At 39.2% G+C, this 25,768-nt stretch overlaps 1 long non-coding RNA gene across 3 annotated transcripts in view; it reads left to right on the forward strand.

Annotated features, from left to right (window-relative positions):
- The first annotated feature begins 483 nt into the window (after nt 1–483).
- Nucleotides 484–25,768, forward strand: part of LOC147364296 (uncharacterized) — a 51,619-nt gene continuing 26,334 nt past the window's right edge. Inside the window, exons 1-2 of one of the 3 annotated variants that reach the window (XR_015134342.1) lie at nt 484–1,033; nt 1,633–1,925. This is a non-coding gene — a long non-coding RNA (uncharacterized LOC147364296). The remainder of the gene's footprint in view (nt 1,034–1,632; nt 1,926–25,768) is intronic. The other 2 variants (XR_015134340.1, XR_015134341.1) reach the window with 2 other exon arrangements.

Below are 25,768 nucleotides of genomic sequence, written 5' to 3' on the forward strand. Positions count from 1 at the left end.
TAGCAACTAAGCAACAATAACACTTTGAGAAGGGTAGAATCACAGATAGGAGAGCTGTTGATTGGCAGCTTCCGTTAATCTGGGACCTCTCAGATTTTGGATATAGAGTAAAAGCCTGAGAATATGATCTTTGGACAGAGAACTGCTACTGGAGGTGGAGAAAACAGCTGAACTCTTAATAGTCTTGCAGGGTCAGAAAGAATGTTAACAGAGGGTAGGAAGTAGCTGCAAGCATAAGCATGCTATGGGCACCTTTCACTGTGTTTTATAGAAGGAATGGAGAATAGTGGTCCATCCTGTAAGAAGGTTAGATAAGAGCTTTTTAAGAAAGAGTTGTTCAGGATAAGGAACAGCTTTTGTTAGCTAAAGGGGGAGTATTCCAGAGAATTAAAATAAGTGATACTTCAACAATTAGACAAGTTAAACTTGTGAAAATGTGGCTGATCATTAGTCAAATCCATTTCACCTGACTTCACTAATCAAGGTTTTAAGACTTGGATGTCTTCCAAGCTGCCTGTAGCCTAAACAATAAGATAGTTGCACGAGTTTTCCAGGAACTTGGACTCAGCTGTATCTAGTTTGGATTCAGCTGGTTAAGACTGGATAGGACCACCAACCCTCCCACTGGACATGCGTGAGCGTCCACTTGATGACCTTTTGACTTCAGAGGGCCGAAAAACCGCACCCCCAGATCACGCCAAGTGCCTCCACGTTTGAAGCTACATAGGCGTGTAGTTAGTTACGCCTACGCAGAAGCACAATTACAAACCTTCCAACCACCTTTCCCCACACCACTCACGCCCCCGACAGCCCCTCTCACAACTCCTGCTTACAGGGCTCAGAACGTTCTGTTGCTCTTTCCCCCAAATTCTCAGAACCCTGGCCTTCAGGAAGGTGGGCCGGAAGCTTGTTCTGTCTTCATGCTTGGTTGCCTTGCAAATTAAAACCTTCTTTTTGCTGCAAACCTCAGCTTCTCAGCTTCTGACTTCGGGCATCGGGCAGAACGAATCCGGTCCAGTCACACTACCATCAGGTATTGATTAAACTTTTTCCCCAAAGAATGAAAATGAAATATATATAGGTATCACCAGTACATGTACTATAATATATACATGTAATATATCCATAGTAACATAGGATAGTTATATAGGATGCATGTAATATATTCATAGTCATAATTTCTTTTAATTAATATGTTTAACATAAATGATGTTTCTGTTGTGCTCAAAACAGGCTTTCTGAAGTTTAAAGTTTTCCTCTACTGTCTTCATTCACGAGTTTAGGAAGAAAAGAAATGGCTTGATAGGCAAAATCTGATCCTGATTGGATTATTGGAAGCTCCAAATTAATGCATTGCAAGTTGTACTGTACTATGTGGCACGTTAGACCACTTTCAGACTCAGGTTTATGAAGAATGGAGTTAATAATGTGTGTATGATATGCACAGAATGCCACCAATATTCACATGAATATGGGAGTGGAATTCTTTTAAATTCAGACCTGTGACAAGAATGCAGCTCAGGCCTGTCCACTTGGATATTGTGCAAGGCTGTTTCGTTGTTAAGTCGTGGCTGACTCTGTGACCTCATGGACTGTAGCCCACCAGGCTCTTCTGTTCATGGGATTTTCCAGGCAAGAATACTGAAGTGGGTTGCCATTTCCTTCTTCAAGGGATCTTCCCAACCCAGGGACTGAACCCACGTGTCCTGCATTGGCTGCCGCTGCTAAGTCGCTTCAGTCGTGTCGGACTCTGTGCGACCCCAGAGATGGCAGCCCACCAGGCTCCCCCGTCCCTGGGATTCTCCAGGCAAGAACACTGGAGTGGGTTGCCATTTCCTTCTCCAGGTGATCTTCCCAACTCACATTCCTACATTGGCAGGAGGATTCTTTACCACTGAGCCACCTGGGAAGCCCCATCATGCAAGGTACCATACTATAAATGTTTTTGTATTACTCTAAAAGGTGATTTTTGTCTGACATGAATATTTATAAGAATAGATATCGTTGTCAGTGATTTAACTTTGAAAAGATTTTGTATTTCTGTTTCAAGCTCCTGCTTTGTATTGACTAGTATTAAGATTGAAGGTGTGTTGTGACTTTTTTTCCCCAACCCAACACAGAGTAACTGATAAGGCTGATATAAGATTATAACTATTTTTGATAATGCTAGATTTCAAATTTTTTCTTATTGGAGTAATTTTGCCAATGTAAGCAAACAAAATGTATACCTAAAATATTTCTTTTTCCTGGAGACTCTTCAGCAAGTAGTGTTGGGAGAAGTTGGACAGCCTCGTGTAACTCGGTGAAGTTAGAACACACTCTCACTCCTTGCACACACTCACCCTGAAAATGACTTAAAGTCTTAAATATAAGACAGGACACTGTAAAACTTCTAGAAGAGAACATAGGCAAAACATAAATCTCCAACATAAATCATGCCAATGTTTTCTTAGGTCAGTCTCCCAAGGCAATAGAAATAAAAGCAAAAATAAGCAAATGGGATCTCATCAAGCTTACGAGTTTTTCCACAGCAAAGGAAGCCATACACAAAATGAAAAGATAGCGTACAGGCTGGGAGGAAATATCTGCAAATGATGCAACTGACAAGGGCTTAATTTCCAAAATATACAAACAAGTCATACAACTCAATAACACCATGAACAAAAAATGTAATAAAAAAATGGGCAGAAGACCTAAATAGACATGTCTCCAAAGAAGACACACAGATGACCAACAGGCATATTAAAAACCCTCAACATCTGTAATTATTGTTATTTAGTTGATGAGTCATGATTGACTTTTTTGCAACCTCATGGACTGTAGCCCACCAGGCTCCTCTGTCCATGGGATTTCCCAGGCAAGAATACTGGAGTGGGTTGCCATTTCCTTCTCCAGGTGATCTTCCCAACTCACATTCCTGTATTGGCAGGTGGATTCTTTAATTAGAGAAATGCAAATCAATGAGATATCACCCCACACTGGTCAGAATGGCCAACATTAAAAAGTCTCCAATACCAAATGCTGAAAAGGGTGTGGAGAAAAAGGAACCCTCCTACATGGTTGGTGGGAATATAAATTGGTGCAGCCACTATGGAAAACATTATGGAGGTTTCCTAAACTAAAAGAGTTATCATATGATCCCCCAGTCCCATTCCTGGGCATATATTTGAAAAAAGAATCTCCATTTTGAAAAGATACATGCACCCTGATGTTCATAGCAGCAGTATGTACAATAGCCAAGACACAGAAGTAAACTAAATGCCCATCAACAGATGAATGGATAAAAATGATGTGGTATATATACACAATGGAGTACTACTTAGTCATAAAAATTTGGTAGGGTAAATAGTAGAATTTCCTTCTGTTTCAAATTTCAGAATTTCCTTCTATTTTAAGGCTGAATAATATTTCATTGTATGTATATACCACATTTTTTTATCCAATCATCTGTCAACAGACGTTTGGGTTGTTTCCTCACTTAGCTATTGTGAATAGTGCTGCAATGAAGATTAAAGGGCTAATATCTCTTCACATTCAGAAAACAAAGATCATGGCATCCGGTCCCACCACTTCATGGGAAATAGATGGGGAAACAGTGGAAACAGTGTCAGACTTTATTTTACTGGGCTCCAAAATCACTACAGATGGTGAGTGCAGCCATGAAATTAAAAGACGCTTACTCCTTGGAAGGAAAGTTATGACCAACCTAGATAGCATATTCAAAAGCAGAGACATTACTTTGCCAACAAAGGTCCGTCTAGTCAAGGCTATGGTTTTTCCTGTGGTCATGTATGGATGTGAGAGTTGGACTGTGAAGAAGGCTGAGCGCCGAAGAATTGATGCTTTTGAACTGTGGTATTGGAGAAGACTCTTGAGAGTCCCTTGGACTTCAAGGAGGTCCAACCAGTCCATTCTGAAGGAGATCAGCCCTGGGATTTCTTTGGAAGGAATGATGCTCAAGCTGAAACTCCAGTACTTTGGCCACCTCATGCGAAGAGTTGACTCATTGGAAAAGACTCTGATGCTGGGAGGGATTGGGGGCAGGAGGAGAAGGGGACGACAGAGGATGAGATGGCTGGATGGCATCACTGACTCAATGGACGTGTCTGAGTGAACTCCGGGAGTTGGTGATGGACAGGGAGGCCTGGCGTGCTGTGATTCATGGGGTCGCAAAGAGTCAGACACGACTGAGCGACTGATCTGATCTGATCTGATCTCTTCAAGATCCTGATTTCAATTCTTTGGATATATATTGAGAAGTGGGATTGCTGAATAATAAAGAAGTTCTATTTTTAACTTTTTTTGAGCAACTTTCCTGCTGCTTTCCATGGAGGCTATACCATTTTGCATTCCCACTAACAGTGTGCAGGGCTTCTACACATCCGTGCTAACACTTGTCTTTGTGGGTTTTTTTTTTTAAAGCCATTCTAACAAGTATGAGGTGATATCTTATTGTGGTTTTTATTTGAATTTCCTCGATGATAAGTGATGAAGAGCATTTTTTTTCATATACTTGTTGGTCATTTGTGTATCTTCTTTGAAGATGTATCTAAGGCTTCATTCCATTTTAAAAGATTGGGTTATTAGGTTTTTTTGTTTGTTGAGTTGTATGAGTCATTTATATACTTTGGAGATTAACACCTCGTCAGATATATCATTTACAAATATTTTCTCTCATTCCACACGTTGCCTTTTCCCACTGTTAATAGTTTCTTTTGCTATGCAGAAGCTTTTTAGTTTGATGTAGTCTCACTTGTTTATTTTCGTTTTTGTTCCATGGGCTTTTGGTGTCTGTCATATCCATGAAATCATTACCAATACCAATGGCATAAAGATTTCCCCTATGTGTTCTTCTAGGACTATTACATTTTCAGATTTCTTATCTTTAACTCATTTAGAGTTGATTTTTATAGATGGTGTAAAATACAGATCCAACTTCATTCTGTAATATGTGGATATCCCCTTTTCCCAATACCAAATAGTTGGAGAGATTCTTCTTTCCCTATCGTATATTCTTGGCACTCTTGTTGAAATTGGTTGATCATACAAGATTTATTTGTGGACTCTCTATTCTGTTCTATTTGGTTTATATGTCTGTTTATGCCAGTACCACACTTTTTAAAAATCGCAGTATTGTTGATTGTGCCGTATTGTTTTGATTACTGTATCTTTATAAAATGTCTTGAAATCAAAGTTGTGATACCTTCTAGTTTTGTTCTTTTTAGAATTGATTTGGATATTTGTGATTCTTTGTGGTTTCAAATGAATTGTAGAATTGCTTTTTCTATTCTGTTAAAATTCTTTAGAATTTTGGTAGGGCTTTTGTTGAATCTGTCTATTGCTTTGGATGGAATGAACATTTTAACAATATTAAGTCTTCCAATTGATGAAAATGGGAAGTTTTTCCATTTGTTTATTTCTAAATTTCTGTCATCGGTATTTTAATTTTCAGTATATAAATATTTCACCTCAGTTTATCCCTAAGTATTTTCTTTGTTTTAGTGCTACTGTGAATGGCATTGTTTTTGCAATTTCCTTTTCAGATAATTCACTGTTAGTGTACAGAAATGCAACTGATTTTTGTATGTTGACTTTTGTATCCTGCAAATTTACTGATTTCATTGATTATAATTATTTTCAATGGAATCTTGGTGTTTTCTATATACAAGACCACATTGTGTATAAACAGGGATGATTTTACTTCTTTGTTTCCAATTTGGATGCTTTTTATTTCTTGTCTAATTACTCTGGGTGGAACTTCCAGTACCATGTTAAATAGAAATGGTGAGTGGACGTGTTCTGACTGTTAGAGGAAACTTGCAGTTATACACCATGGAATGTTAGCTGTGTGCTTTTCATTTACAGCCTTTATAATGTTGAGATATTTACCTTTCATTCCTAATTTATTGAGAGTTTTTATTGTGAATGAATGTTAAATTTGATCACATCAGGTTTTTTTGCATCTATTGAGACAATCATGCAATTTAACATTTTTTAATTGAAGTATAATTTACAATGTTGTCTTTCAAATAAGGTTACAGCAAAGTGATTCTGTTATATATGGCATATATACATATATATACTTTTTCAGATTCTTTTCCATTATAAGTTATTATAAGATATTGAATTCCCTCTGCTATACAGTAGGCCCTTGTGGTTTACGTATTTTATTATAGTAGAATGTGTATGTTAATCTTAAACTCCTAATTTATCTACCCTTCATCCACTTGGGTTACCATAAGTTTGTTTTCTATGTTTATGTTCTATGTTCTATGTCTATGTTCTATGTTTCCATTTCTATTTTGTAAGTTGATTTGTATTATTTTTTAGATTCCATAATAAGTGATATCATATATTTGTCTTTCTCTCTTACTTAATATGGTAATCTTTAGGTTTATTCATGTTGCTGTAAATAGCATTATTTCATACTTTTTTTATGGTTCTATGTTCTATGGTTTCTATGGTTTCTATGGTTCTATGTCTATGTTCTATGTTCTGTGTTTTCTATGTCTATGTTCTATGGTTTCTATGGTTCTATGTCTATAGAACATATGTTCTATATGGTTTCTATGGTTCTATGTCTATAGAACATATGTTCTATGGTTTCTATGGTTCTATGTCTATGTTCTATGTTTTCTATGTCTATGTTCTATGGTTTCTATGGTTCTGTGGTTCTATGGTTCCATGTAGGTTTATTCATGTTGTTGTAAATAGCATTATTTCATACTTTTTTTATGGTTCTATGTTCTATGGTTTCTATGGTTCTATGTTCTATGGTTTCTATGGTTCTATGTCTATGTTCTATGTTTTCTATGTTTATGTTCTATGTTCTGTTCTATGTCTACGTTCTATGTTTCCATTTCTATTTTGTAAGTTGATTTGTATTATTTTTTAGATTCCATAATAAGTGATATCATATATTTGTCTTTCTCTCTTACTTAATATGGTAATCTGTAGGTTTATTCATGTTGCTGTAAATAGCATTATTTCATACTTTTTTAATGGTTGGTTGTATTGTGTGTGTGTGTGTGTATATATATATATATATATCACATCTTTATTCACTCATCTGTCAATGGACATTTAGGTTGCTACTAGTCGGACATGACTGAGCGACTTCACTTTAACTTTTCACTTTCATGCATTGGAGAAGGAAATGGCAGCCTACTCCAGTGTTCTTGCCTGGAGAATCCCAGGGATGGGGAAGCATGGTGGGCTGCCGTCTATGGGGTCGCACAGAGTCGGACACGACTGAAGTGATTTAGCAGTAGCAGTATGTCTTTATTACTGCAAATAGTCCTGCTATGAACATTGGGCTGCATGTATCTTTTTGAACTATAGTTTTGTATATATGCCCAAGAGTGGGATTGTTGCACTATATGAAAAACTCTACTTTTAGTTTTTTAAGGTGCCTCCATACTGTTTACCATAGTGGCTGCATCAATTTACATTCCTACCAACAGTATAGGAGGTTTCCTTTTTCTTCACACCCTGTCCAGCATTTATTGTTTGTAGACTTTTAAATGATTGCTGTTCTGAGGTGAAACCTCATTGTAGTATTGATTTCATTTCTCTAGTCATGTTTGTTTGTTTTGATATTAAAGCTGTGTGAGTAGTTTGTATATTTTGAACATTAATCACTTGGTGTGTTTGTTTGCAATTGTTTGCAATTATTTTCACCCACTCTGTGCATTGTCTTTTCATTTTATTTATGATTTCTTCTGCTGTGCCAAAGCTTTTGAGCTTAGTGAAGCCCCATTTGTTTATTTTTTAAATATCCATTATTCTAGGAACAGATCCCAAAGAAGCAGAAAAACTGCTACAATTTATGTCAAAAGGTTTTCTGCCTGTTTTCTTCTAGGAGTTTTATAGTATCCCATCTTATTTTTAGGTCTTTAATCCATTTTGAGGTTGTTTGTGTTTATGTGTGTGGTGTTAGAGAATGTTTTTATTTCCTTCTTTACATTTAGCTGTTCAGTTTTCTCGGCACCACTTATTAAAGAAACTGTCTTTTCTCCACTGTATATTCTTAACTCCTTGTCATAGATTAATTGACCATGAGTGGGTGAGTTTATTTCTGGGTTTTCCATCCTATTCAATTGATCTATTTGTGTGCCTTTGTGCCAGTACCATAATGTTTTGATTACTCTATTTGTAACATGATCCAAAGTCAGGGAGCATGATTGCTGCAGCTTCAATCATCTTTCTCAAGATTGTTTTACTTGTTCATGTTTTTTTGTGTGTGTGTTTCAATGCAGATATTAAAAATGTTGTGCTACTTCTGTGAAAAATGCCATTGGTAATCTGATAGGGATTGCTCTGAATCTGTAGATTGTTTTGGGTAGTGTGGTCATTTTAACAATATTGATTCTTCCACTCCAAGTATGTGGTATATCATTCCATCTATTTGTGTCATCTTCCATTTCTTTCACCAGTGTCTTGCAATTTTTGGAGTATAGGTCTTTTGCCATCTTGGGTATATTCATTGCTAGGTATTTTATTCATTTTGATGATGGTAAATGGGATTGTTCCTTAAATTTATCTTTCTGATCTTTCATTGTTAGTGTATAGAAATACAAAAGATTTCTGTATTCTAATTTTATATACAACAATTTGGCAAAATTAATCAATGAGCTCTAGTAGTTTTCTGGTAACATCTTTAGGATTTTCTATGTAGAGAATCATTTCATCAGCAATGATGGTTTTACTTCTTTCCAATTTGATTTTTTTCTTTTTCTTCTCTGATTGCCATGACTAGGACTGCCAAAACTATGTTGAATAGAAGTGGCCAAAGTAGACATCCCTGTCCTCTTCCTGATCTTAGAGGAAATGCTTTCAGCTTTCCACTGTTGAGTGTGATGTTAGCTTTTGTTTACTATATATCATCTAAATTATGTTGAGGTATGTTCCTACTATGTTCACTCTCTGAAGAATTTTTAGCAAAAATGGAAGTTGAACTTTATCAAAAGATTTTTCTGTATCTTCTGTGATGATCATAAGGCTTTTTTATTCTTCAATTTGTTGATGTGATACATCACACTGACTGACTTGAAAATATTGAAAAATCCTTGCATCTCTGGGATAAATTCCACTTGATCATAGTCAATGATCCTTTTAATTTATTGTTGGAGTAGATTTACTAGTGTTTTGTTCTGAATTTTTGCATCTATATTCATGAATGATATTGGCCTGTAATTTTCTTTGTGTGTGTGTGTGATATCTTTGGTTTTGTATCAGGGTGATGGTGGCCTCAGAGAATGAGTTCAGAAGTTTTTTCCTCTGCAATTTTTGGAATAGTTTTAGAAGGATAGGTATCAGCTCTTGTTTGGTAGAATTCACCAGTGAAGACATCTGTTCATGGATTTTTGCTTGTTGGAAGTTTTTAAATTACTGACTTGTTTTCTGCACTGGAAATTGGTCTGTTCATTTTCTCTATTTCTTTCTTGTTCAGTCTTGGGAGAGTGTACATTTCTAAGAATATGTCCATTTCTTCTAAGTTGTCCATTTTGTTGGCATATAGGTACTTGTAGTCTCTTATGCGGAGAAGGCAATGGCAACCCACTCCAGTACTCTTGCCTGGAAAATCCCTTGGACGGAGGAGCCTGGAAGGCTGAAGTCCATGGGGTTGCTGAGGGTCAGACACGACTGAGCGACTTCACTTTCACTTTTCACTTTCATGCATTGGAGAAGGAAATGGCAACCCACTCCGGTGTTCTTGCCTGGAGAATCCCAGGGACGGCGGGGCCTGGTGGGCTGCCATCTGTGGGGTCGCACAGAGTCGGACACGACTGAAGCGATTTAGCAGCAGCAGCAGCTGTCTCTTATGATTCTTTTTATTTCTGTGGTGTCAGTTGTAGCTTCTCCTTTTTCATTTCTAATTGTATTGACTTGGGCCCTCTCCCTTTTTTCTTTTTGATGAGTCTGGCTAAAGGTGTATCAATTTTGTTTATCTTTTCAAAGGACCAGTTTTTAGTTTTATTGATATTTTCTATTATTTTCTTTTTCTCTATTTATTTTCTTTCTGCTCTGATCTTTATAATTGTAGTGGTTTTGTTGCTAAGTCATGTCTGGCACTTGAGACCCCATGGACTGTAGCCAGGCTCCTCTGTCCTTGTGATTCTGCAGGCGGGAATATTGGAGTGGGTTGCCATTTCCTTCTCCAGTGGATCTTCCTGACCCAGGAATCAAACCTGAGTCTTCTGCATTGCAGGCAGATTCTTTACTGACTGAGCTACAAGAGAACTTTCCTTCTAGTGACTTTGGATTTTATTTTATTTTTCTCTACTTGCTTTAGATGTAAAGTTAAGTTGGTTATTTGAGTTTTTTCATTTTTTCCTGAAGTAAGATTTCATTGCTATAAACTTCCATCTTAGAACTGCTTTTGCTGTATCCCACGGTTTTTGGATCATCATGCTTTTGTTGTCATTTGTGTCTAGGTATTTCTTAATTTCCTCTTTGATTACTTCAGCGATTCTTTGGCTGTTTAGTAGCATATTGTTTAACCTCCACATGTATGTGTTTTTTACAGCCTTTTTTTTTCCTGGTAGTTGATTTCTAATCTTGTTGGTGTTGTGGTCAGAAAAGGTGCTTGACATCATTTTGGTTTTGTTAATTGAGGTTCACTTTTTGGCCCAGAATGTGGTCAGTCCTGGGCAGTGTTTCATGCGCACTTAAAAGAGTGTGCATCTTGCTGCCTTTGGATAGAACACTCTATTAATGTCTATTTAGTCCATCTAGTTTAATCTATTATTTAAAGCTAGTGTTTCCTGACTGATTTTCTGTCTGGATGATCTTGGTGAAAGTAAGGTGTTAAAGCTCTCCAATATTAATGGTGTTACTCTCAACTTCTTTTTATGGTTGTTAGTATTTGCCTTATATTAATATATTGAGGTGCTCCTATGTTGGGTACATATGTATTTACAATTGTTATATCTTCTTCTTAGATTGAGCCCTTGATCATTATGTAGTGTGCTTCTTTGTCTCCTTTAACAGCCTTTGCTTTAAAGTCTATCTTGTCTTATGTAAGTATTGGTACTCCAGTTTTCTTTTGATTTCCATTTGCATGGAATATCTTTTTCCATCACTTCACTTTCAGTCTGTATATATCCCTATATCTGAGGTAGGTCTATATATATGGATCTTGTTTTTGTATCCATTCAGGCAATCTGTGTGTTTAGGTTGAAGCATTTATTCCATTTATGTTTAAGGTAATTATCAATATCTATGTTCTGACACTTTTGAACTGTGGTGTTGGAGAAGACTCTTGAGAGTCCCTTGGACTGCAAGGAGATCCAACCAGTCCATTCTGAAGGAGATCAGCCCTGGGATTTCTTTGGAAGGAATGACGCTCAAGCTGAAGCTCCAGTACTTTGGCCACCTCATGCGAAGAGTTGACTCATTGGAAAAGACTCTGATGCTGGGAGGGATTGGGGGCAGAAGGAGAAGGGGACGACAGAGGATGACATGGCTGGATGGCATCACTGACTCGATGGACGTGAGTCTGAGTGAACTCTGGGAGTTGGTGATGGACAGGGAGGCCTGGCGTGCTGTGATTCATGGGGTCCCAAAGAGTCGGACACGACTGAGCGACTGATCTGATCTGATCTGATTGTCATTTTGTTAATTGTTTTGGATTTATTTTTGTACGCTTTTCTTCCCTTCCACTCTTGTTCTCTTCTCTTGTGATTTGATAACTAATTTTACTTTTGTGTTTGGTTTCCTTTTTCTTTTTTGTATGTGTGAATTTTCAGTTTGTGGTCACCATGAGGTTTTGATATTGCAGTTTGTATATCAACAAGACTACTTGTTGCTGGTCTTTTAATGTAAAATGCACTTCTAGTACCCCACATTTGCACTGTCCTGTACTCACAGTTGCTGGGTTTGATATCATATTTGTATGTGGATGATGTCCTACCTTTACTTTGTTTGCCTTTAACAGTGAGCTTTTACATTCATAAATTTCTTGTATAGTTGTAGCCTTTTTCTTCCCACCTTTAGTATTTGTTGCAAAGCTGGTCTGGTGATGGTGAATTTGCTGAGCTTTTGCTTGTCTGTAAAGCCTTTGGTTTCTCCATTGAATCTGAATGAGAGCCTTGCTGGGTAGATTATTCTCTGTTTTAGGTTTCTCCCTTTCATCAGTTTAAATATATCATGCAGACCATTATAGTCTGCAGAGTTTCTGCTGGAAAATCAAATGATAACCTTATGGAAGACTCCTTGTGTGTTATTTGTTGTCTTTGCCTGTTGCTTTTATTTTTTTATTTTTATTTTTTTTCCCTGTTGCTTTTAATATTTTCTCTTTTTAAAAAATTTTTGTCAGTTTGATTATGATGTGTCTAGGCACTTTCCTCCTTAGGTTTATCATGCCTGGACTCTCTGTTCCTCCTTAACTTAGGTGATTGTTTCCTTTCCATCGTTAGAGAAGTTTTCAGCTGCTATTTCTTCAAATATTTTCTCGAGTCTTTTCTCTCTTTTCCATCAGTCAGTTGGTTTAGTTGCTCAGTCATGTCTGACTCTTTGCAACCCCATGGACTGCAGCATGCCAGGCCTCCCTGTTCATCATCAACTCCTGGAGCTTACTCAAACTCATGTCCATTGAGTCAGTGATGCCATCCAACCACCATCCTCTGTCGTCCCCTTCTCCCCCCACCTTCAGTCTTTCCCAGCATCAGGGTCTCTTCCAATGAGTCAGCTCTTTGCATCAGGTGGCCAAAATATTGGATTTTCAGCTTCAGCATCAGCCCTTCTAATGAATATGTAAGACTGATTTCCTTTAGGATGGACTGGTTGGATCTCCTTGCTGTCCAAGGGATTCTCAAGAGTCTTTTCCAACACCACAGTTCAAAAGCATCAATTCTTTGGTGCTCAGCTTTCTTTATAGTCCAACTCTCACATCCATACATGACTACTGGAAAAACCATAGCCTTGACTAGACAGACCTTTGTTGGCAAAGTAATGTCTCGGCTTTTTAATATGCTGTCTAGATTGGTCATAACTCTTCTCCATCTGAGACCCCTATAATGAGAATGTTGGGGTATTTACTTTTGTCCCAGATGTCTCTTAGACTGTCCTCATTTCTTTTCATTCTTTTTTAAAATATTCTGTTCCATGACAATTATTTCCACCATTCTGTCTTCCAGGTAGCTTATACATTCTTCTCTCTCATTTATTCTGCAATTGATTCATTCTAGTATATTTTTCATTCTGGATATTATATCGTTCACCTCTTTTTGTTGTTCTTCAGTTCTTCTGGGTTAAACATTTCTTGAATCTTTTCAGTGTGTGCCTCCATTCTTTTTCTGAGGTCTTGGATCATCTTTGCTATTATTATTCTGAATACTTTTTTTGGGTAGCTTGCCTAATTCTACTTTACTTAGTTGTTCTTCTGGGGGTTTATCATGTTCCTTTGTCTGGGACATATTCTTTTGGCATCTCATTTTGTGTAATTTTTTTGTGATTGCAGTTTCCATTCTGCAGGCTGCAAGGTTGTAGTTTTTCTTGCTTCTGCTCTCTGCCCCCTGGTGAATGAGGCTAATCTAAAAAGCTTGCACAGGCTTCCTGGTGGGAGAGACTTATTCCTGCCCATTCATGTGTCGAGATGGGTCTTGTACCTCTGCAGGGTAGGACTGTGTCAAAGGGTGTGTTTAGTAGGAAACTGTGGGCTCAGAAAGACTTCAGGGTTCCTAGCTGCTGCTGGGTGGGGTTGTGTTCCCTCCTTGTTGGTTGTTTGGCCTGAGGCATCCCAGCACTGGAGCCTACAGGCTGTTGGGTGGGGCTAGGTCTTGGTGTCATCCAGGAGGACTCACACCAATGAGTACTCCCCAGAACTACCACCCCCAGTGTCTTTGTCCATGCAGTGAGCCACACCACCCCCCACATCTGTAGGAGACTCTCTAATACCAACAGTTTAGTCTGGTGCAGTCTCCTCTATGAGGTCACTGCTTCCTCCCCTGAGTCCTGAAGTGTACAAGACCATGTATGCGTCCTCTGACAGTGGAATTTCTGTTTCCCGCAGTGCTGTGGAATTCCTGAGATCAAACCTTCAAAACCAGATGTTCTGGGTGCCCCGCCCATTACCGCACCCCTAGGCTGGGGAGCCTGATGTGGGGCTTAGAATGTTCACTTCTGTTGTATAAATATTTTCAGTTTGTGAGTTGCCCATCTGGCAGGTATGGGATTTGATTTTATTGCTATTGCAACCCTCCTACCATATCATTGTGGCTTCTTTGTCTTCTTTGGATGGTAGGATATCTTTTTTGGTAGGTTCTGAAATTGTTTACCTCAGATTGGGACTCAAACCCAGCCAAAATCCTGTTTGGGACTCAAACCCACATAACCAGGACTTGAACCTGGCCAAAACCCTACTTAGGTCTTGAATCCACGTGGCTTGGACTCAAAACCCAGTTTGGAACTCAAACCCACATGGCCAGGACTCGAACCCAACCAAAACCCAGTTTATGATTCTAAACCCACATGGTTGGGACTCAAACCCAGCCAAAACCCAGTTTATGATTCTAAACAAACATGGTTGGGACATGAACCAAGCTAAAACCTACAGTACCTGGTTTCAGGGTGGAATTAAGCTCAGGCTCTTGATGTCTCATCGTAGAAACGATTCAGTGAGAGACAAACTGATAGGTAAGAAGTAGATGTATTCAGATTCAGAGAGAAACACACTCCATAGACAGAGTGTGGGCCATCCCGGTGGGTGAGTTCAGGGACCTTGAAAATGCAGCATGGTTAGCTTTCCCTGGTGGCTCAGACGGTAAAGCGTCTGTCTACAATGCGGGAGACCCAGGTTCAATCCCTGGGTTGGGAAGATCCCCTGGAGAAGGAAATGGTAATCCACTCCAGTACTGTTGCCTGGAAAATCCCATGGACAGAGGGGCCTGGTAGGCTACAGTCCATGGGGTTGCAAAGAGTTGGACATGACTGAGCGACTTCACTCTCACTCTAGCTTTTATGGGTTGGGTAATTCATAGGCTAATGAATGGGAAGATTATTCCAACTATTTTGGGGAAAGGGTAGAGATTTCCAGGAGTTGGGTCACCAGACACTTTTTGGTCTTTTGATGGTACCTAGAATCCCAGGAATGGGGGAGCCTGGTGGGCTACTGTCTATGGGGTTGCACAGAGTCGGACACGACTGAAGCGACTTAGCAGCAGTAGCAGCAGGGACTGTCATGGTGCCTCTGGGTGTGTCTTTTAGCTTACTGATTGAGGATCAAGGTCTAGTCGAAGTTGACTTGTCTGCCATCTTGGACGCATTTGATTCTAATCGGTTTATGTTGTATCCTTAGATTATGTCATTCTTTCGAAAGTTGTGCCCTTCCCCCTTCTCTCCTGTTTCAGTTCTAGTATTTTTTGGGTCCATGGTTGTTCAGCAGTTAGTTGTGATCTTGTTGTTTTCATGAGAAGAGGTGGCTGTCCTTATACTCCTCCATCTTGTCTCCACTCTCTCCCTTTTGAATTTGTTTTTATAGATCTCTCTTTCCTTTTTCTTCCTTTATCCTCTTGAGATTTGGTGACTATCTTTAGTGTTATATCTGGATTCTTCTTTCTTTTTAGTTCATTAGAGATTTTTGTTTTATGGTTACTGTGACACTTTTGTATAGGAGTCACCATTTATTTGTGCTTGGTTTCAGTTGCTTATCTCTCTCTCTTTTTCGGCTGTGCTGGGTCTTTGTTGCTTTGAGCAGACTTTCTCTAGTTGTGGTGAGCAGGGGCTGCTCTACATTGCAGTGCACAGGCTCCTTATTGCGGTGGCTTCTCGTTGCAGAACACGGCTCTAGGGCACGTGGGCTTCAGTCATTGCAGCACACAGGCTTAGTGGTTGCAGCTCACGGGCCCTTGAGCATGAGAGTTTTAGCAGTTATAGCACATGGACTCTGTAGTTGCTGCTCACAGGCTCTAGAGCTTAGGCTCAGTAGTTATGGGCACACAAGCTTAGTTGCTCCATAGCATGTGGAATCTTCCCAGATCAAAGATCAAACCAGTGTCCCCTGCACTGGAAGGAGGATTCTTATCCACTGTGCCACCAGGGAAGCCCTTCAGTTGCTTATCTCTTCATTTCAAGTATATTTTAGATATGCTGCATTTGTATATCCCCCCACCATTCTGTTTTTGATACTGTGTTTTACATCTAATTGTTTTATATGTCTCTTAACTGCTTATTGTGACTACAAATGATTTTACTACTTTTTGTCTTTTAACTCCCTCCTTGCTGTGCCTGGATGATTTCCCACCTTTACTGTATGTTTGCCTTTACCGATGAGCTTTTCCATTTTGTTATTTTCTCATTTCCAGTTGTGGTTTTTCCTTTTCCACCTAAAGAAGTTATCTTAGCCTTTGTTGTAAAGCTGGTTTGGTGGTCCTGAAATCTTTTAGCTTTTACTTGTCTGTAAAGCTTTTGATTTCTCCATAAAATCTAAATGAGAGCCTTCTGGGTAGAGTATTCTTGGTTGTAGGTTTTTCTCTTTCATCATTTTAAGTATATCATGCTATTCCCTTCTGGTCTGCAAAGTTTCTGCTGAAAACTCAGCTGATGGACTTATGGGAATTCCTTTGTAGGCTATTTGTTGCCTTCCCCTTGTTGCATTTAATATTCTCTTTATTTAAAAAAAATTTTTATTGGCGTGTACTTGACTTACAATGTTGGCTTTCAGGTTTACAGCAAAGTGAATCAGATTATATATATGTAATATATGTAGCCTCTAATTCTTTTTCAGATTCTCTTCCCATATCAGTTATTACAGAATACCGAGGAAAGTTCCCTATTCCTTAGTGTGTATAAGTTAATTCCAAACTCTTAATTTATCACTTCACCCCATGTTTCTCCTTTGGGAACTGTAAGTTTGATTTTGAGATCTGTGAGTCCATTTCTGGTTTGTAAATAAGTTCATCTGTATCATTTGTATTAGTTTCTACATACAAGTGATATCATATGATATTTGTCTTTCTCAGACTTATTTCATTTAAACTCCATGTCCATCCATGTTGCTGCAAATGGCTTTATTTTGTTCTTTTTAATGACTGAGTGGTATTCCATATCTTCTCTATTCATTCACCTGTTGATGGACATTTAGGTTGCTTCCACATCTTGACTATTGTAAATGCTGCTCCAATGAACACTGGATCTCGTGTGTCTTTTCTAATTAGAGTTTTCATCTTTTCTGGACATATGGCCAGGAGTGGGATTGTTGGATCACATGGTAACTCTATTTTTAGTTTTTTGAGGAACCTCCATACTGTTCTCCATAGTACAATAGTTGTATTAATTTATTATTCCCACCAGCAATGTAGGAGGGTTTCTTTTGCTCCACAACTTTTAACTTGGCATTTTGATTACAATGTGTTGTAGTGTATTCCTGTATAGGACTGTCTGTGCTTCCTGGACTTGGGTGACTATTTTCCTTCCCCAGGTTAGGGAAGTTTTCAGCTATTATCTCTTCAAATATCTTCTCAGGCCCGTTTTCTCTCTCTCTTCTCCTTTTGGGATCCCTCTAATGCAATACTCAATTGTATTAGCATAAACAATGTCTCAGTAGTTTCTTAAACTCCCCTCATTTATTTTCATTCTTTCATCCTGTTTTTTTTTTTTTTTTCCTGTTTGGCAGCGTGATGTCCACTGCTGTATCTTCCAGCTCATGATCCTTTCTTCTGCCTCATTTATTCCACTATTCTTTCTAATGTATTTTTCTTTTCAGTTATTGTATTCTTTGTATGGTTTTTCTTTATATTTTCTATTTCTTTGATAAAAAGTTATAATTTCTAACTCTGTCACCTATTTTCCTCCTTTATTCTTTGATCATCTTTCCAATCATTACCCTAAATTCTTTCTTGGGTAGATTGCCTATCTCCACATCACTTAGTTCTTCCTCTGGGGTTTTATCTTGTTCCTTCATCTGAGACATAGTCCTCTGTCACCTCATTTTGTCTAAATTGCTATTTGTCGTTTTATGTATGTGGTATATTGGTTATGTTTCTCAACTTAGGAGCAGTGGCCCTCAGTAGGAGCTATCCTATGCATCCCAGCAGTGTACTCCCCACTTGTTATCCAAGGGTTAGGGGCCAGCTGGTCCCAGGGTGGTGTCTGGCCTGTATTTGCAGACTTGATCTGTAGGCTGAGGAGCTGCTCTTCTTTTCCAGTTGTTCAGTCATGTACAACTCTTTGCAACTCATGGACAGCAGCACACAAGTATTCCCTGTCCTTCACCATCTCAATGGACATGAGTTTGCTCAAACTTATGTCCATTGAGTCAGTAATACCATCCAAACATCTCATTCTCTGTCTCCCCCTTCTCCTTCTGCCCTTAATCTTTCCCAGCATCAGGGTCTTTACCAATGAGTTGGCTCTTTGCATCAGGTGGCTAAAATATTGGAACTTCAGAATCAGTCCTTCCAATGAATATTCAGGGTTGATTTCCTTTGGGACTGACTGGTTCAATCTTCTTGCAGTCCAAGGGATTCTCAAGAGTCTCTCCAGTAACACAGTTCAAAAGCATCAATTCTTCAGTCCTCAGCTTTCTTTATGGTCAAACTGTCAATAGGCACATGACTACTGGAAAAACTAGCTTTCACTATATGGACCTTTGTCAGCAAAGCGATGTCTGCTTTTTAATATGTTGTCTAAGTTGGTCATAGTTTTTCTTGAAAGCAGCAAGTGTCTGTTAATTTCATGGCTACGGTCACCATCTACAGTGATTTTGGAGCCCCCCAAAATAAAGTCTGTCATTGTTTCCATTGTTCCCCATCCATTTTCCATGAAGTGATGGGACCAGATGCCATGATCTTAGCTTTTGGAATGCTGAGTTTTAAGCCAAGCTTTTCACTATCCTCTTAGAAGTGAAAAGCAAAGGAGAAAAGGAAAGATATAAGCATCTGAATGCAGAGTTCTAAAGAACAGCAAGAAGAGATAAAGCCTTCCTCAGTGACCAATGCAAAGAAATAGAGGAAAACAACAGAATGGGAAAGACTAGAGATCTCTTCAAGAAAATGAGAGATACCAAGGGAACATTTCATGCAAAGATGGGCTCGATAAAGGACAGATGGTATGGACCTAACAGAAGCAGTAGATATTAAGAAGAGGTGGCAGGAATACACAGAAGAACTGTACAAAAAAGATCTTCACCACCAAGATAATTACGATGGTGTGATCACTGACCTAGAGCCAGACATCCTGGAATGTGAAGTCAAGTGGGCCTTAGAAAGCATCACTATGAACAAAGCTAGTGGAGGTGATGGAATGCCACTTGAGCTATTTCAAATCCTGAAAGATAATGCTGTGAAAGTGCTGCATTCAATATGCCAGCAAATTTGGAAAACTCAGCAGTGGCCACAGGACTGGAAAAGGTCCGTTTTCATTCCAATCCCAAAGAAAGGCAATGCCAAAGAATGCTCAAACTACCGCACAATTGTATTCATCTCACACGCTAGTAAAGTAATGCTCAAAATTCTCCAAGCCAGGCTTCAGCAATACATGAACCGTGAACTTCCTGATGTTCAAGCTGGTTTTAGAAAAGGCAGAGGAACCAGAGATCAAATTGCCAACATCTGCTGGATCATGGAAAAAGCAAGAGAGTTCCAGAAAAACATCTATTTCTGCTTTATTGACTATGCCAAAGCCTTTGACTGTGTGGATCACAATAAACTGTGGAAAATTCTGAAAGAGATGGGAATACCAGAGCACTTGACCTGCCTCTTGAGAAACCTGTATGCAGGTCAGGAAGCAACAGTTAGAACTGGACATGGAATAACAGATTGGTTCCAAATAGGAAAAGGAGTATGTCAAGGCTGTATGTTGTCACCCTGCTTATTTAACTTCTATGCAGAGTACATCATGCGAAATGCTGGGCTGGAAGAAGCACAAGCTGGAATCAAGATTGCCGGGAGAAATATCAATCACCTCAGATATGCAGATGACACCACCCTTTTGGCAGAAAGTGAAGAGGAACTAAAAAAGCCTCTTGATGCAAGTGAAAAAGGAGAGTGAAAAAGTTGGCTTAAAGCTCAACATTCAGAAAACGAAGATCATGGCATCTGGTCCCATCACTTCATGGCAAATTGATGGGGAAACAGTGTCAGACTTTATTTTTTTGGGCTCCAAAATCACTGCAGACGGTGACTGCAGCCATGAAATTAAAAGATGCTTACTCCTTGGAAGGAAAGTTATGACCAACCTAGATAGCATATTCAAAAGCAGAGACATTACTTTGCCAACAAAGGTCCATCTAGTCAAGGCTATGGTTTTTCCAGTGGTCATGTATGGATGTGAGAGTTGGACTGTGAAGAAAGCTGAGCGCCGAAGAATTGATGCTTTTGAACTGTGGTGTTGGAGAAGACTCTTGAGAGTCCCTTGGACTGCAAGGAGATCCAACCAGTCCATTCTGAAGGAGATCAGCCCTGGGATTTCTTTGGAAGGAGTGATGCTAAAGCTGAAACTCCAGTACTTTGGCCACCTCATGCGAAGAGTTGACTCATTGAAAAGGACTCTGATGCTGGGAGGGATTGGGGGCAGGAGGAGAAGGGGACGACAGAGGATGAGATGGCTGGATGGCATCACTGACTCGATGGACGTGAGTCTGAGTGAACTCCAGAAGTTGGTGATGGGCAGGGAGGCCTGGCGTGCTGCGATTCATGGGGTCACAGAGTCGGACATGACTGAGCGACTGAACTGAACTGAACTTTCAACTTCATCAAGAGGCTCTTAGTTTCTCTTTGCTTTCTGCAATTAGGATGGTGTCATCTGCATATCTGATATTATTGATATTCCTCCAAGTAATCTTGATTCCAGCTTGTGCTTCATCTAGCCTGGCATTTTGCATGATGTACTCTGCATATAAGTTAAATAAGCAAGGTGACAATACACACCCTTGATGTACTCCTTTTCCTATTTGGAACCAGTCTGTTCTTCCATCTTCAGTTCTAACTGTTGCTTCTTGATCTGCATACGAGTTTTCTTGGAAGCAGGACAGGTGGTCTGGTATTCCTATCTCTTGAAGAATTTTCCACAGTTTATTGTGATCCACACAGTCAAAGCCTTTAGTATAGTCAATGGAAATAGAAGTAGATGTTGTTCTGGAATTCTCTTGCTTTTTTGATGATCCAATGGATGTTGGCAATTTGATCTCTGGTTCCTCTGTCTTTTCTAAAACCAGCTTGTACATCTGGAAGTTCTCAGTTCACATACTGTTGTAGCCTAGCTTGGAGGATTTTAAGCATGAATTTGCTAGCTTGTGAAATGAGTGGAATTGTGCGGTAGTTTGAACATTCTTTGGCATTTCCCTTCTTTGGCATTGAAATGAAAACTGACCTTTTCCAGTCCTGTGGCTACTGCTGAATTTTCCAAATTTGTTGGCATGTTGAATGTAGCACTTTAACAGCATCATCTTTTAGGATTTGAAATAGCTCAGCTGGAATTCCATCATCTCCCCTAGCTTTGTTCATAGTGACGCTTCCTGAGGCCCACTTGACTTCACATTCCAGGATGTCTGGCTCTAGGTGAGTGATCATACCATTATGATTATCCAGGTTATTAAGATCTTTTTTGTACAGTTCTTCTGTGTATTCTTGCCACTTCTTCTTAATATCTTCTGTTTCTGTTAGGTCCATACAGTTTCTGTCTTTATTGTGCCCATCTTTGCATGAAATGTTCCCTTGATAGCACTAATTTTCTTGAAGAGATCTCTAGTCTTTTCCATTCTATTGTTTTCCTCTATTTCTTTGCACTGATCACTGAGGAAGGCTTTCTTATCTCTCCTTGCAACTCTTTCCTTATCTCTCTTTGGAACTCTTCATGCAAATGGGTTTATCTTTCCTTTTCTTGTTCGCCTTTTGCTTCTCTTTTTTTCTCAGCTTTTGTAAGGCCTCCTTGGACAACCATTTTGCTTTTTTGCATTTGACTGTCTGGTGATGTCCATGTGTAGAGTTGTCTCATGTTGTTGGAAGAGGGTGTTTGCTATGACCAACGCATTGTCTTGGCAAAACTGTTAGCCTTTGCCCCACTTTATTTTGTACTCCAGGGCTAAACTTGCCTGTCATTCCAGGTATCTCTTGACTTCCTACTTTTGCATTTCAGTTCCCTATGATGAAAAGTGTATCTTTTGGAGTGTTAGTTCTAGAGGTCTTGCAAGTCTTCATAGATATTCAACTTCAGCTTCTTCAGCATTAGTGGTTGGGGCATAGACTTGGATTACTGTCATGTTGAATGGTTTGCCTTGGAAATGAACAGAGACCATTCTGTCGTTTTTGATATTGCACCTATGTACTCTATTTCGGACTCTTTTGTTGCCTATGAGGGCTACTTCATTTCTTCAAAGGGATCTTGCCCACTGTAGTAAATATAATGGTCTTCTGAATTAAATTTGCCCATTTGAGTCCATTTTAGTTCACTGATCTCTAAAATGTCAATGTTCACTCTTGCCATCTCCTGTTTGACCACATCCAATTTAGCCTGGTTCATGGACCTAACATTCCAGGTTCCCATGTAATATTGTTCTTTACAGCACTGGATTTTAATTTCACCACCAGACATATCCACAACTGGGCATCGTTTCTGCTTTGGCTTAGCCTCTTCATTCTTTCTGGAGCTGTTTCTCCACTCTTCACCAATAGCATATTGGACACCTACTGACCTGGGAAGCTCATCTTTTGTGTAGAATTTTTTTGCCTCTTCATACTCTTTGTGGGGTTCTCAAGGCAATAATGCTGAAGTGGTTTGCCATTCCCTACTCCAGTAGACCACATTTTGTCAGAACTCTCCACTGTGACCTGTCCATCTTGGGTGGCACTGCACGGCATGGCTCATAGTTTGAGTTACACAGGGCTGTGATCCATGTTATCATTTTGGTTAGTTTTCTGTAGTTGTCTTATTGTTGGTACCGGCCCCCTGGTGGGTGAGGCTGGTCTAGAGGTTTGTGCTGGCTTTCTGATGGGAGGTGTCAGTGCCTGCCTGTTGGAGGTTAGAGCTGGCTGTTGGGCCTTTGGTTAGCAGGGCCATGTCTAGAGGTGGCTGTGGGCTCAGGAAATCGTTAGACAGCCTGTCTGATGATGGATGGGCCTCTGTCCATCCTTAGTTTGCTTTTTGGCCCAAGGCATCCCAGTAGTGCAGTCCAAAAGCCATTAGGTGCGGTAAGGTCTTAGTGCCAAATTGTCACCTCCATGAGAGCTCATATAGATGAATGCTTAATGATATATCTGCCACCAATGTCTATATCCCCAGTGTGACACCTGCTCCTCACCTCCCCAGGAGACCCTCCAAGACCAGCAGATATGTCTAACCCAGCTCCCTATCAAATTTTTGCTTTTGTTTTTCATCAGGGTGCATGAGATTTTGTGTGCACCATTTAAGAGTGAAGCCTCTATTTCCCCCACTCCTGTGGCCTCTTTTAATGAAGCCCACTGGCTTTTGAAGCCAAATGCTCTGGGGTCTCCTTTTCCAGGTGCCAGGACTGTAGGCTAGGGAGCCTAACGTGGGGTTCAGTACTCTCACCACTGTGGTAGAATCTCTGTAATACAACTATCCTCTAGTTGGTGGTTTGCACACCCTGAGGGTATGGGATTTGATTATATCACAAGTCTGCCTCTCCTACCAGTCTTGTGGTTCTTTCTTAATTTGTTTAGTTGTAGATGATCTTTTCTGGTAGGTTTCAGTGTTTCTCAATGATTGTTGTTCTGCAGATTGTTATTTTGATTTGTTCATTAGAGGAGGTAAGCTTAGGGCTCTACTCTGCCATCTTGGCCATTTCCAATCATGCAATTTTTATCCTTTATTCTCATAATGTGGTATATCACATTAATAAATTTTCATATTTTGAGTCATCCTTGCAACCCAGGGATAAATCCCACTTGGTTATGGCATAAGATCCTTTGCTAGTATTGAGAATTTTTGCATCTATATTCATTAGAGATATTGGCTTATAGTTTTTGTTTCTTGTAAAGTCTTCATCTAACTTTGTTATTAAAGTAATGCTGACTTCAAAAAATGAATTTGAAAGGGTTCCTTCCCTCCTTTCCAACCTTGAGTGCAGTTTGAGACGATTGGCACTATTTTTCTTCACATGTTTGATAGAATTTACCAGGGAAGCTGTTTGATCCTGAGTTTTCTTTGGAAGGTTTTCTATTACTGAGTAAATCTCCATAGTGGTTATGGGTCTGTTGGTTTCTATTTCTTCATGATTTGGTTTTGCTAGGACCCGTATTGCTGCTGCTGTTCAGTTGCTGAGTCTTGTCTGACTCTTTGCAACCCCATCGACTGCAGCACACTAGCTCCTCTGTCCTCCAGTATCTCCTGGAGTTTTTTCAAATTCATGTCCATTGAGTTGGGGATGCTGTCTAACCATCTCATCCTCTGCCTCCCCTTCTTATTTTGCCTTCAGTCTTGCCCAGCATCAGAGTTTTTCCCAATAAGTAGGTTCTCTGCATCAGGTGGCCAAAGTATTGGAGCTTCAGCTTAAGCATCAGTGCTTCCAATGAATATTCAGGGTTGGTTTCCTTTAGGATTGAGTGGTTTAAGCTCCTTGCAGTCCAAGGGACTCTCAAGAGTCTTCTCCAGCATTACATTCAAAAGCATCACTTCTTTGGTGCTCAGCCTTCTTTATGGTCCAGCTCTTATATCTGTACAGGGCTGCTGGAAAAACCACAACTTTGACTAAATGAACATTTGTGGGCAAAGTGACGTCTCTGCTTTTTAATATGCTGTCTAGGCTTGTCATAGCTTTCATCTTTTAATTTCATGGCTTCTATCATCGTCTACAATGATTTTGGAACCCAAGAAAATAAAATCTGTCATTGTTTCCATTTTTCCTTTCTATTTACCATGAAGTGATTAATGGGACTGGATACCATGATCTTAGTTTTTTGAATGCTGAGTTTCAAGCTAGCTTTTTCACTCTCCTCTTTCACCTTCATCAAGAGGCTCTTGAGTTCCTCTTCACTTCCTGCCATTAAAGTGGTATTATCTTCATATCTGAGGTTTGTTGATATTTCTCCTGGCAATCTTGATTCCAGCTTGTGATTGGTTCATCCAGACTGGCATTTCACATGATGTACTCTGCATATGTTGAATAAACAGGGCAACAATATACAGCCTTGTCATACTCCTTTCCCAATTTTGAACCAGTCAGTTGTTCCATGTCCAGTTCTAACCATTGCTCCCTGACCCACATACAGGTTTCTCAGGAGACAGGTAAGGTCCTGTATACTATGAATTTATTCATTTCTTCTAATTTATCCAGTTTGTTAGTGGATAATTGTTCATAGTAGTCTCTTGTCCTTTTTATTTCTGTTATATCTCTTCTTTCATTTCTGATTTTATTTTTTACTTTAGTCCAGCATAAGAGTTTGTAAATTGATTTGTCTTTTCAAAAAGCCAACTGGTTTCCTATTTAAAATTTTTTAAAATTTTATTTCTGCTCTTTACTTCCTAATTTTGAGCTCAATTTGTTCTCTGATTCTTTGAGGTATAACATTAGGTTGTTTGTTTGAAATCTTTCTTTTAATGTATGCACTTACTGTTATGAATTTTATAATATGTAAATTTTGATATGTTGACATTTCATTTTCATTTGCTCCAAGGTATTGTCCAATTTCTTTTCTAATTTCCCCTTTGACTCACTGGTTGCTCAAATGTGTGCTGTTGCATTCCCACTTTTTTTTTTTTTTTTGGTGAAGTTTACTGTTTCCCATTGTTGTTGGGAATTGTTACTGGTTCCCATTGTTGTTATTTCCTAGTTTTATTCCATTATGGCAGGAAAAGATACTTTGTTTAATTA

Source organism: Bos grunniens, chromosome 10 (genome assembly GCF_055505025.1).
Source record: "Bos grunniens cultivar Pamir isolate PY7600 chromosome 10, Bosgru_T2T1.0, whole genome shotgun sequence".
Classification (NCBI taxonomy): domain Eukaryota; kingdom Metazoa; phylum Chordata; class Mammalia; order Artiodactyla; family Bovidae; genus Bos; species Bos grunniens.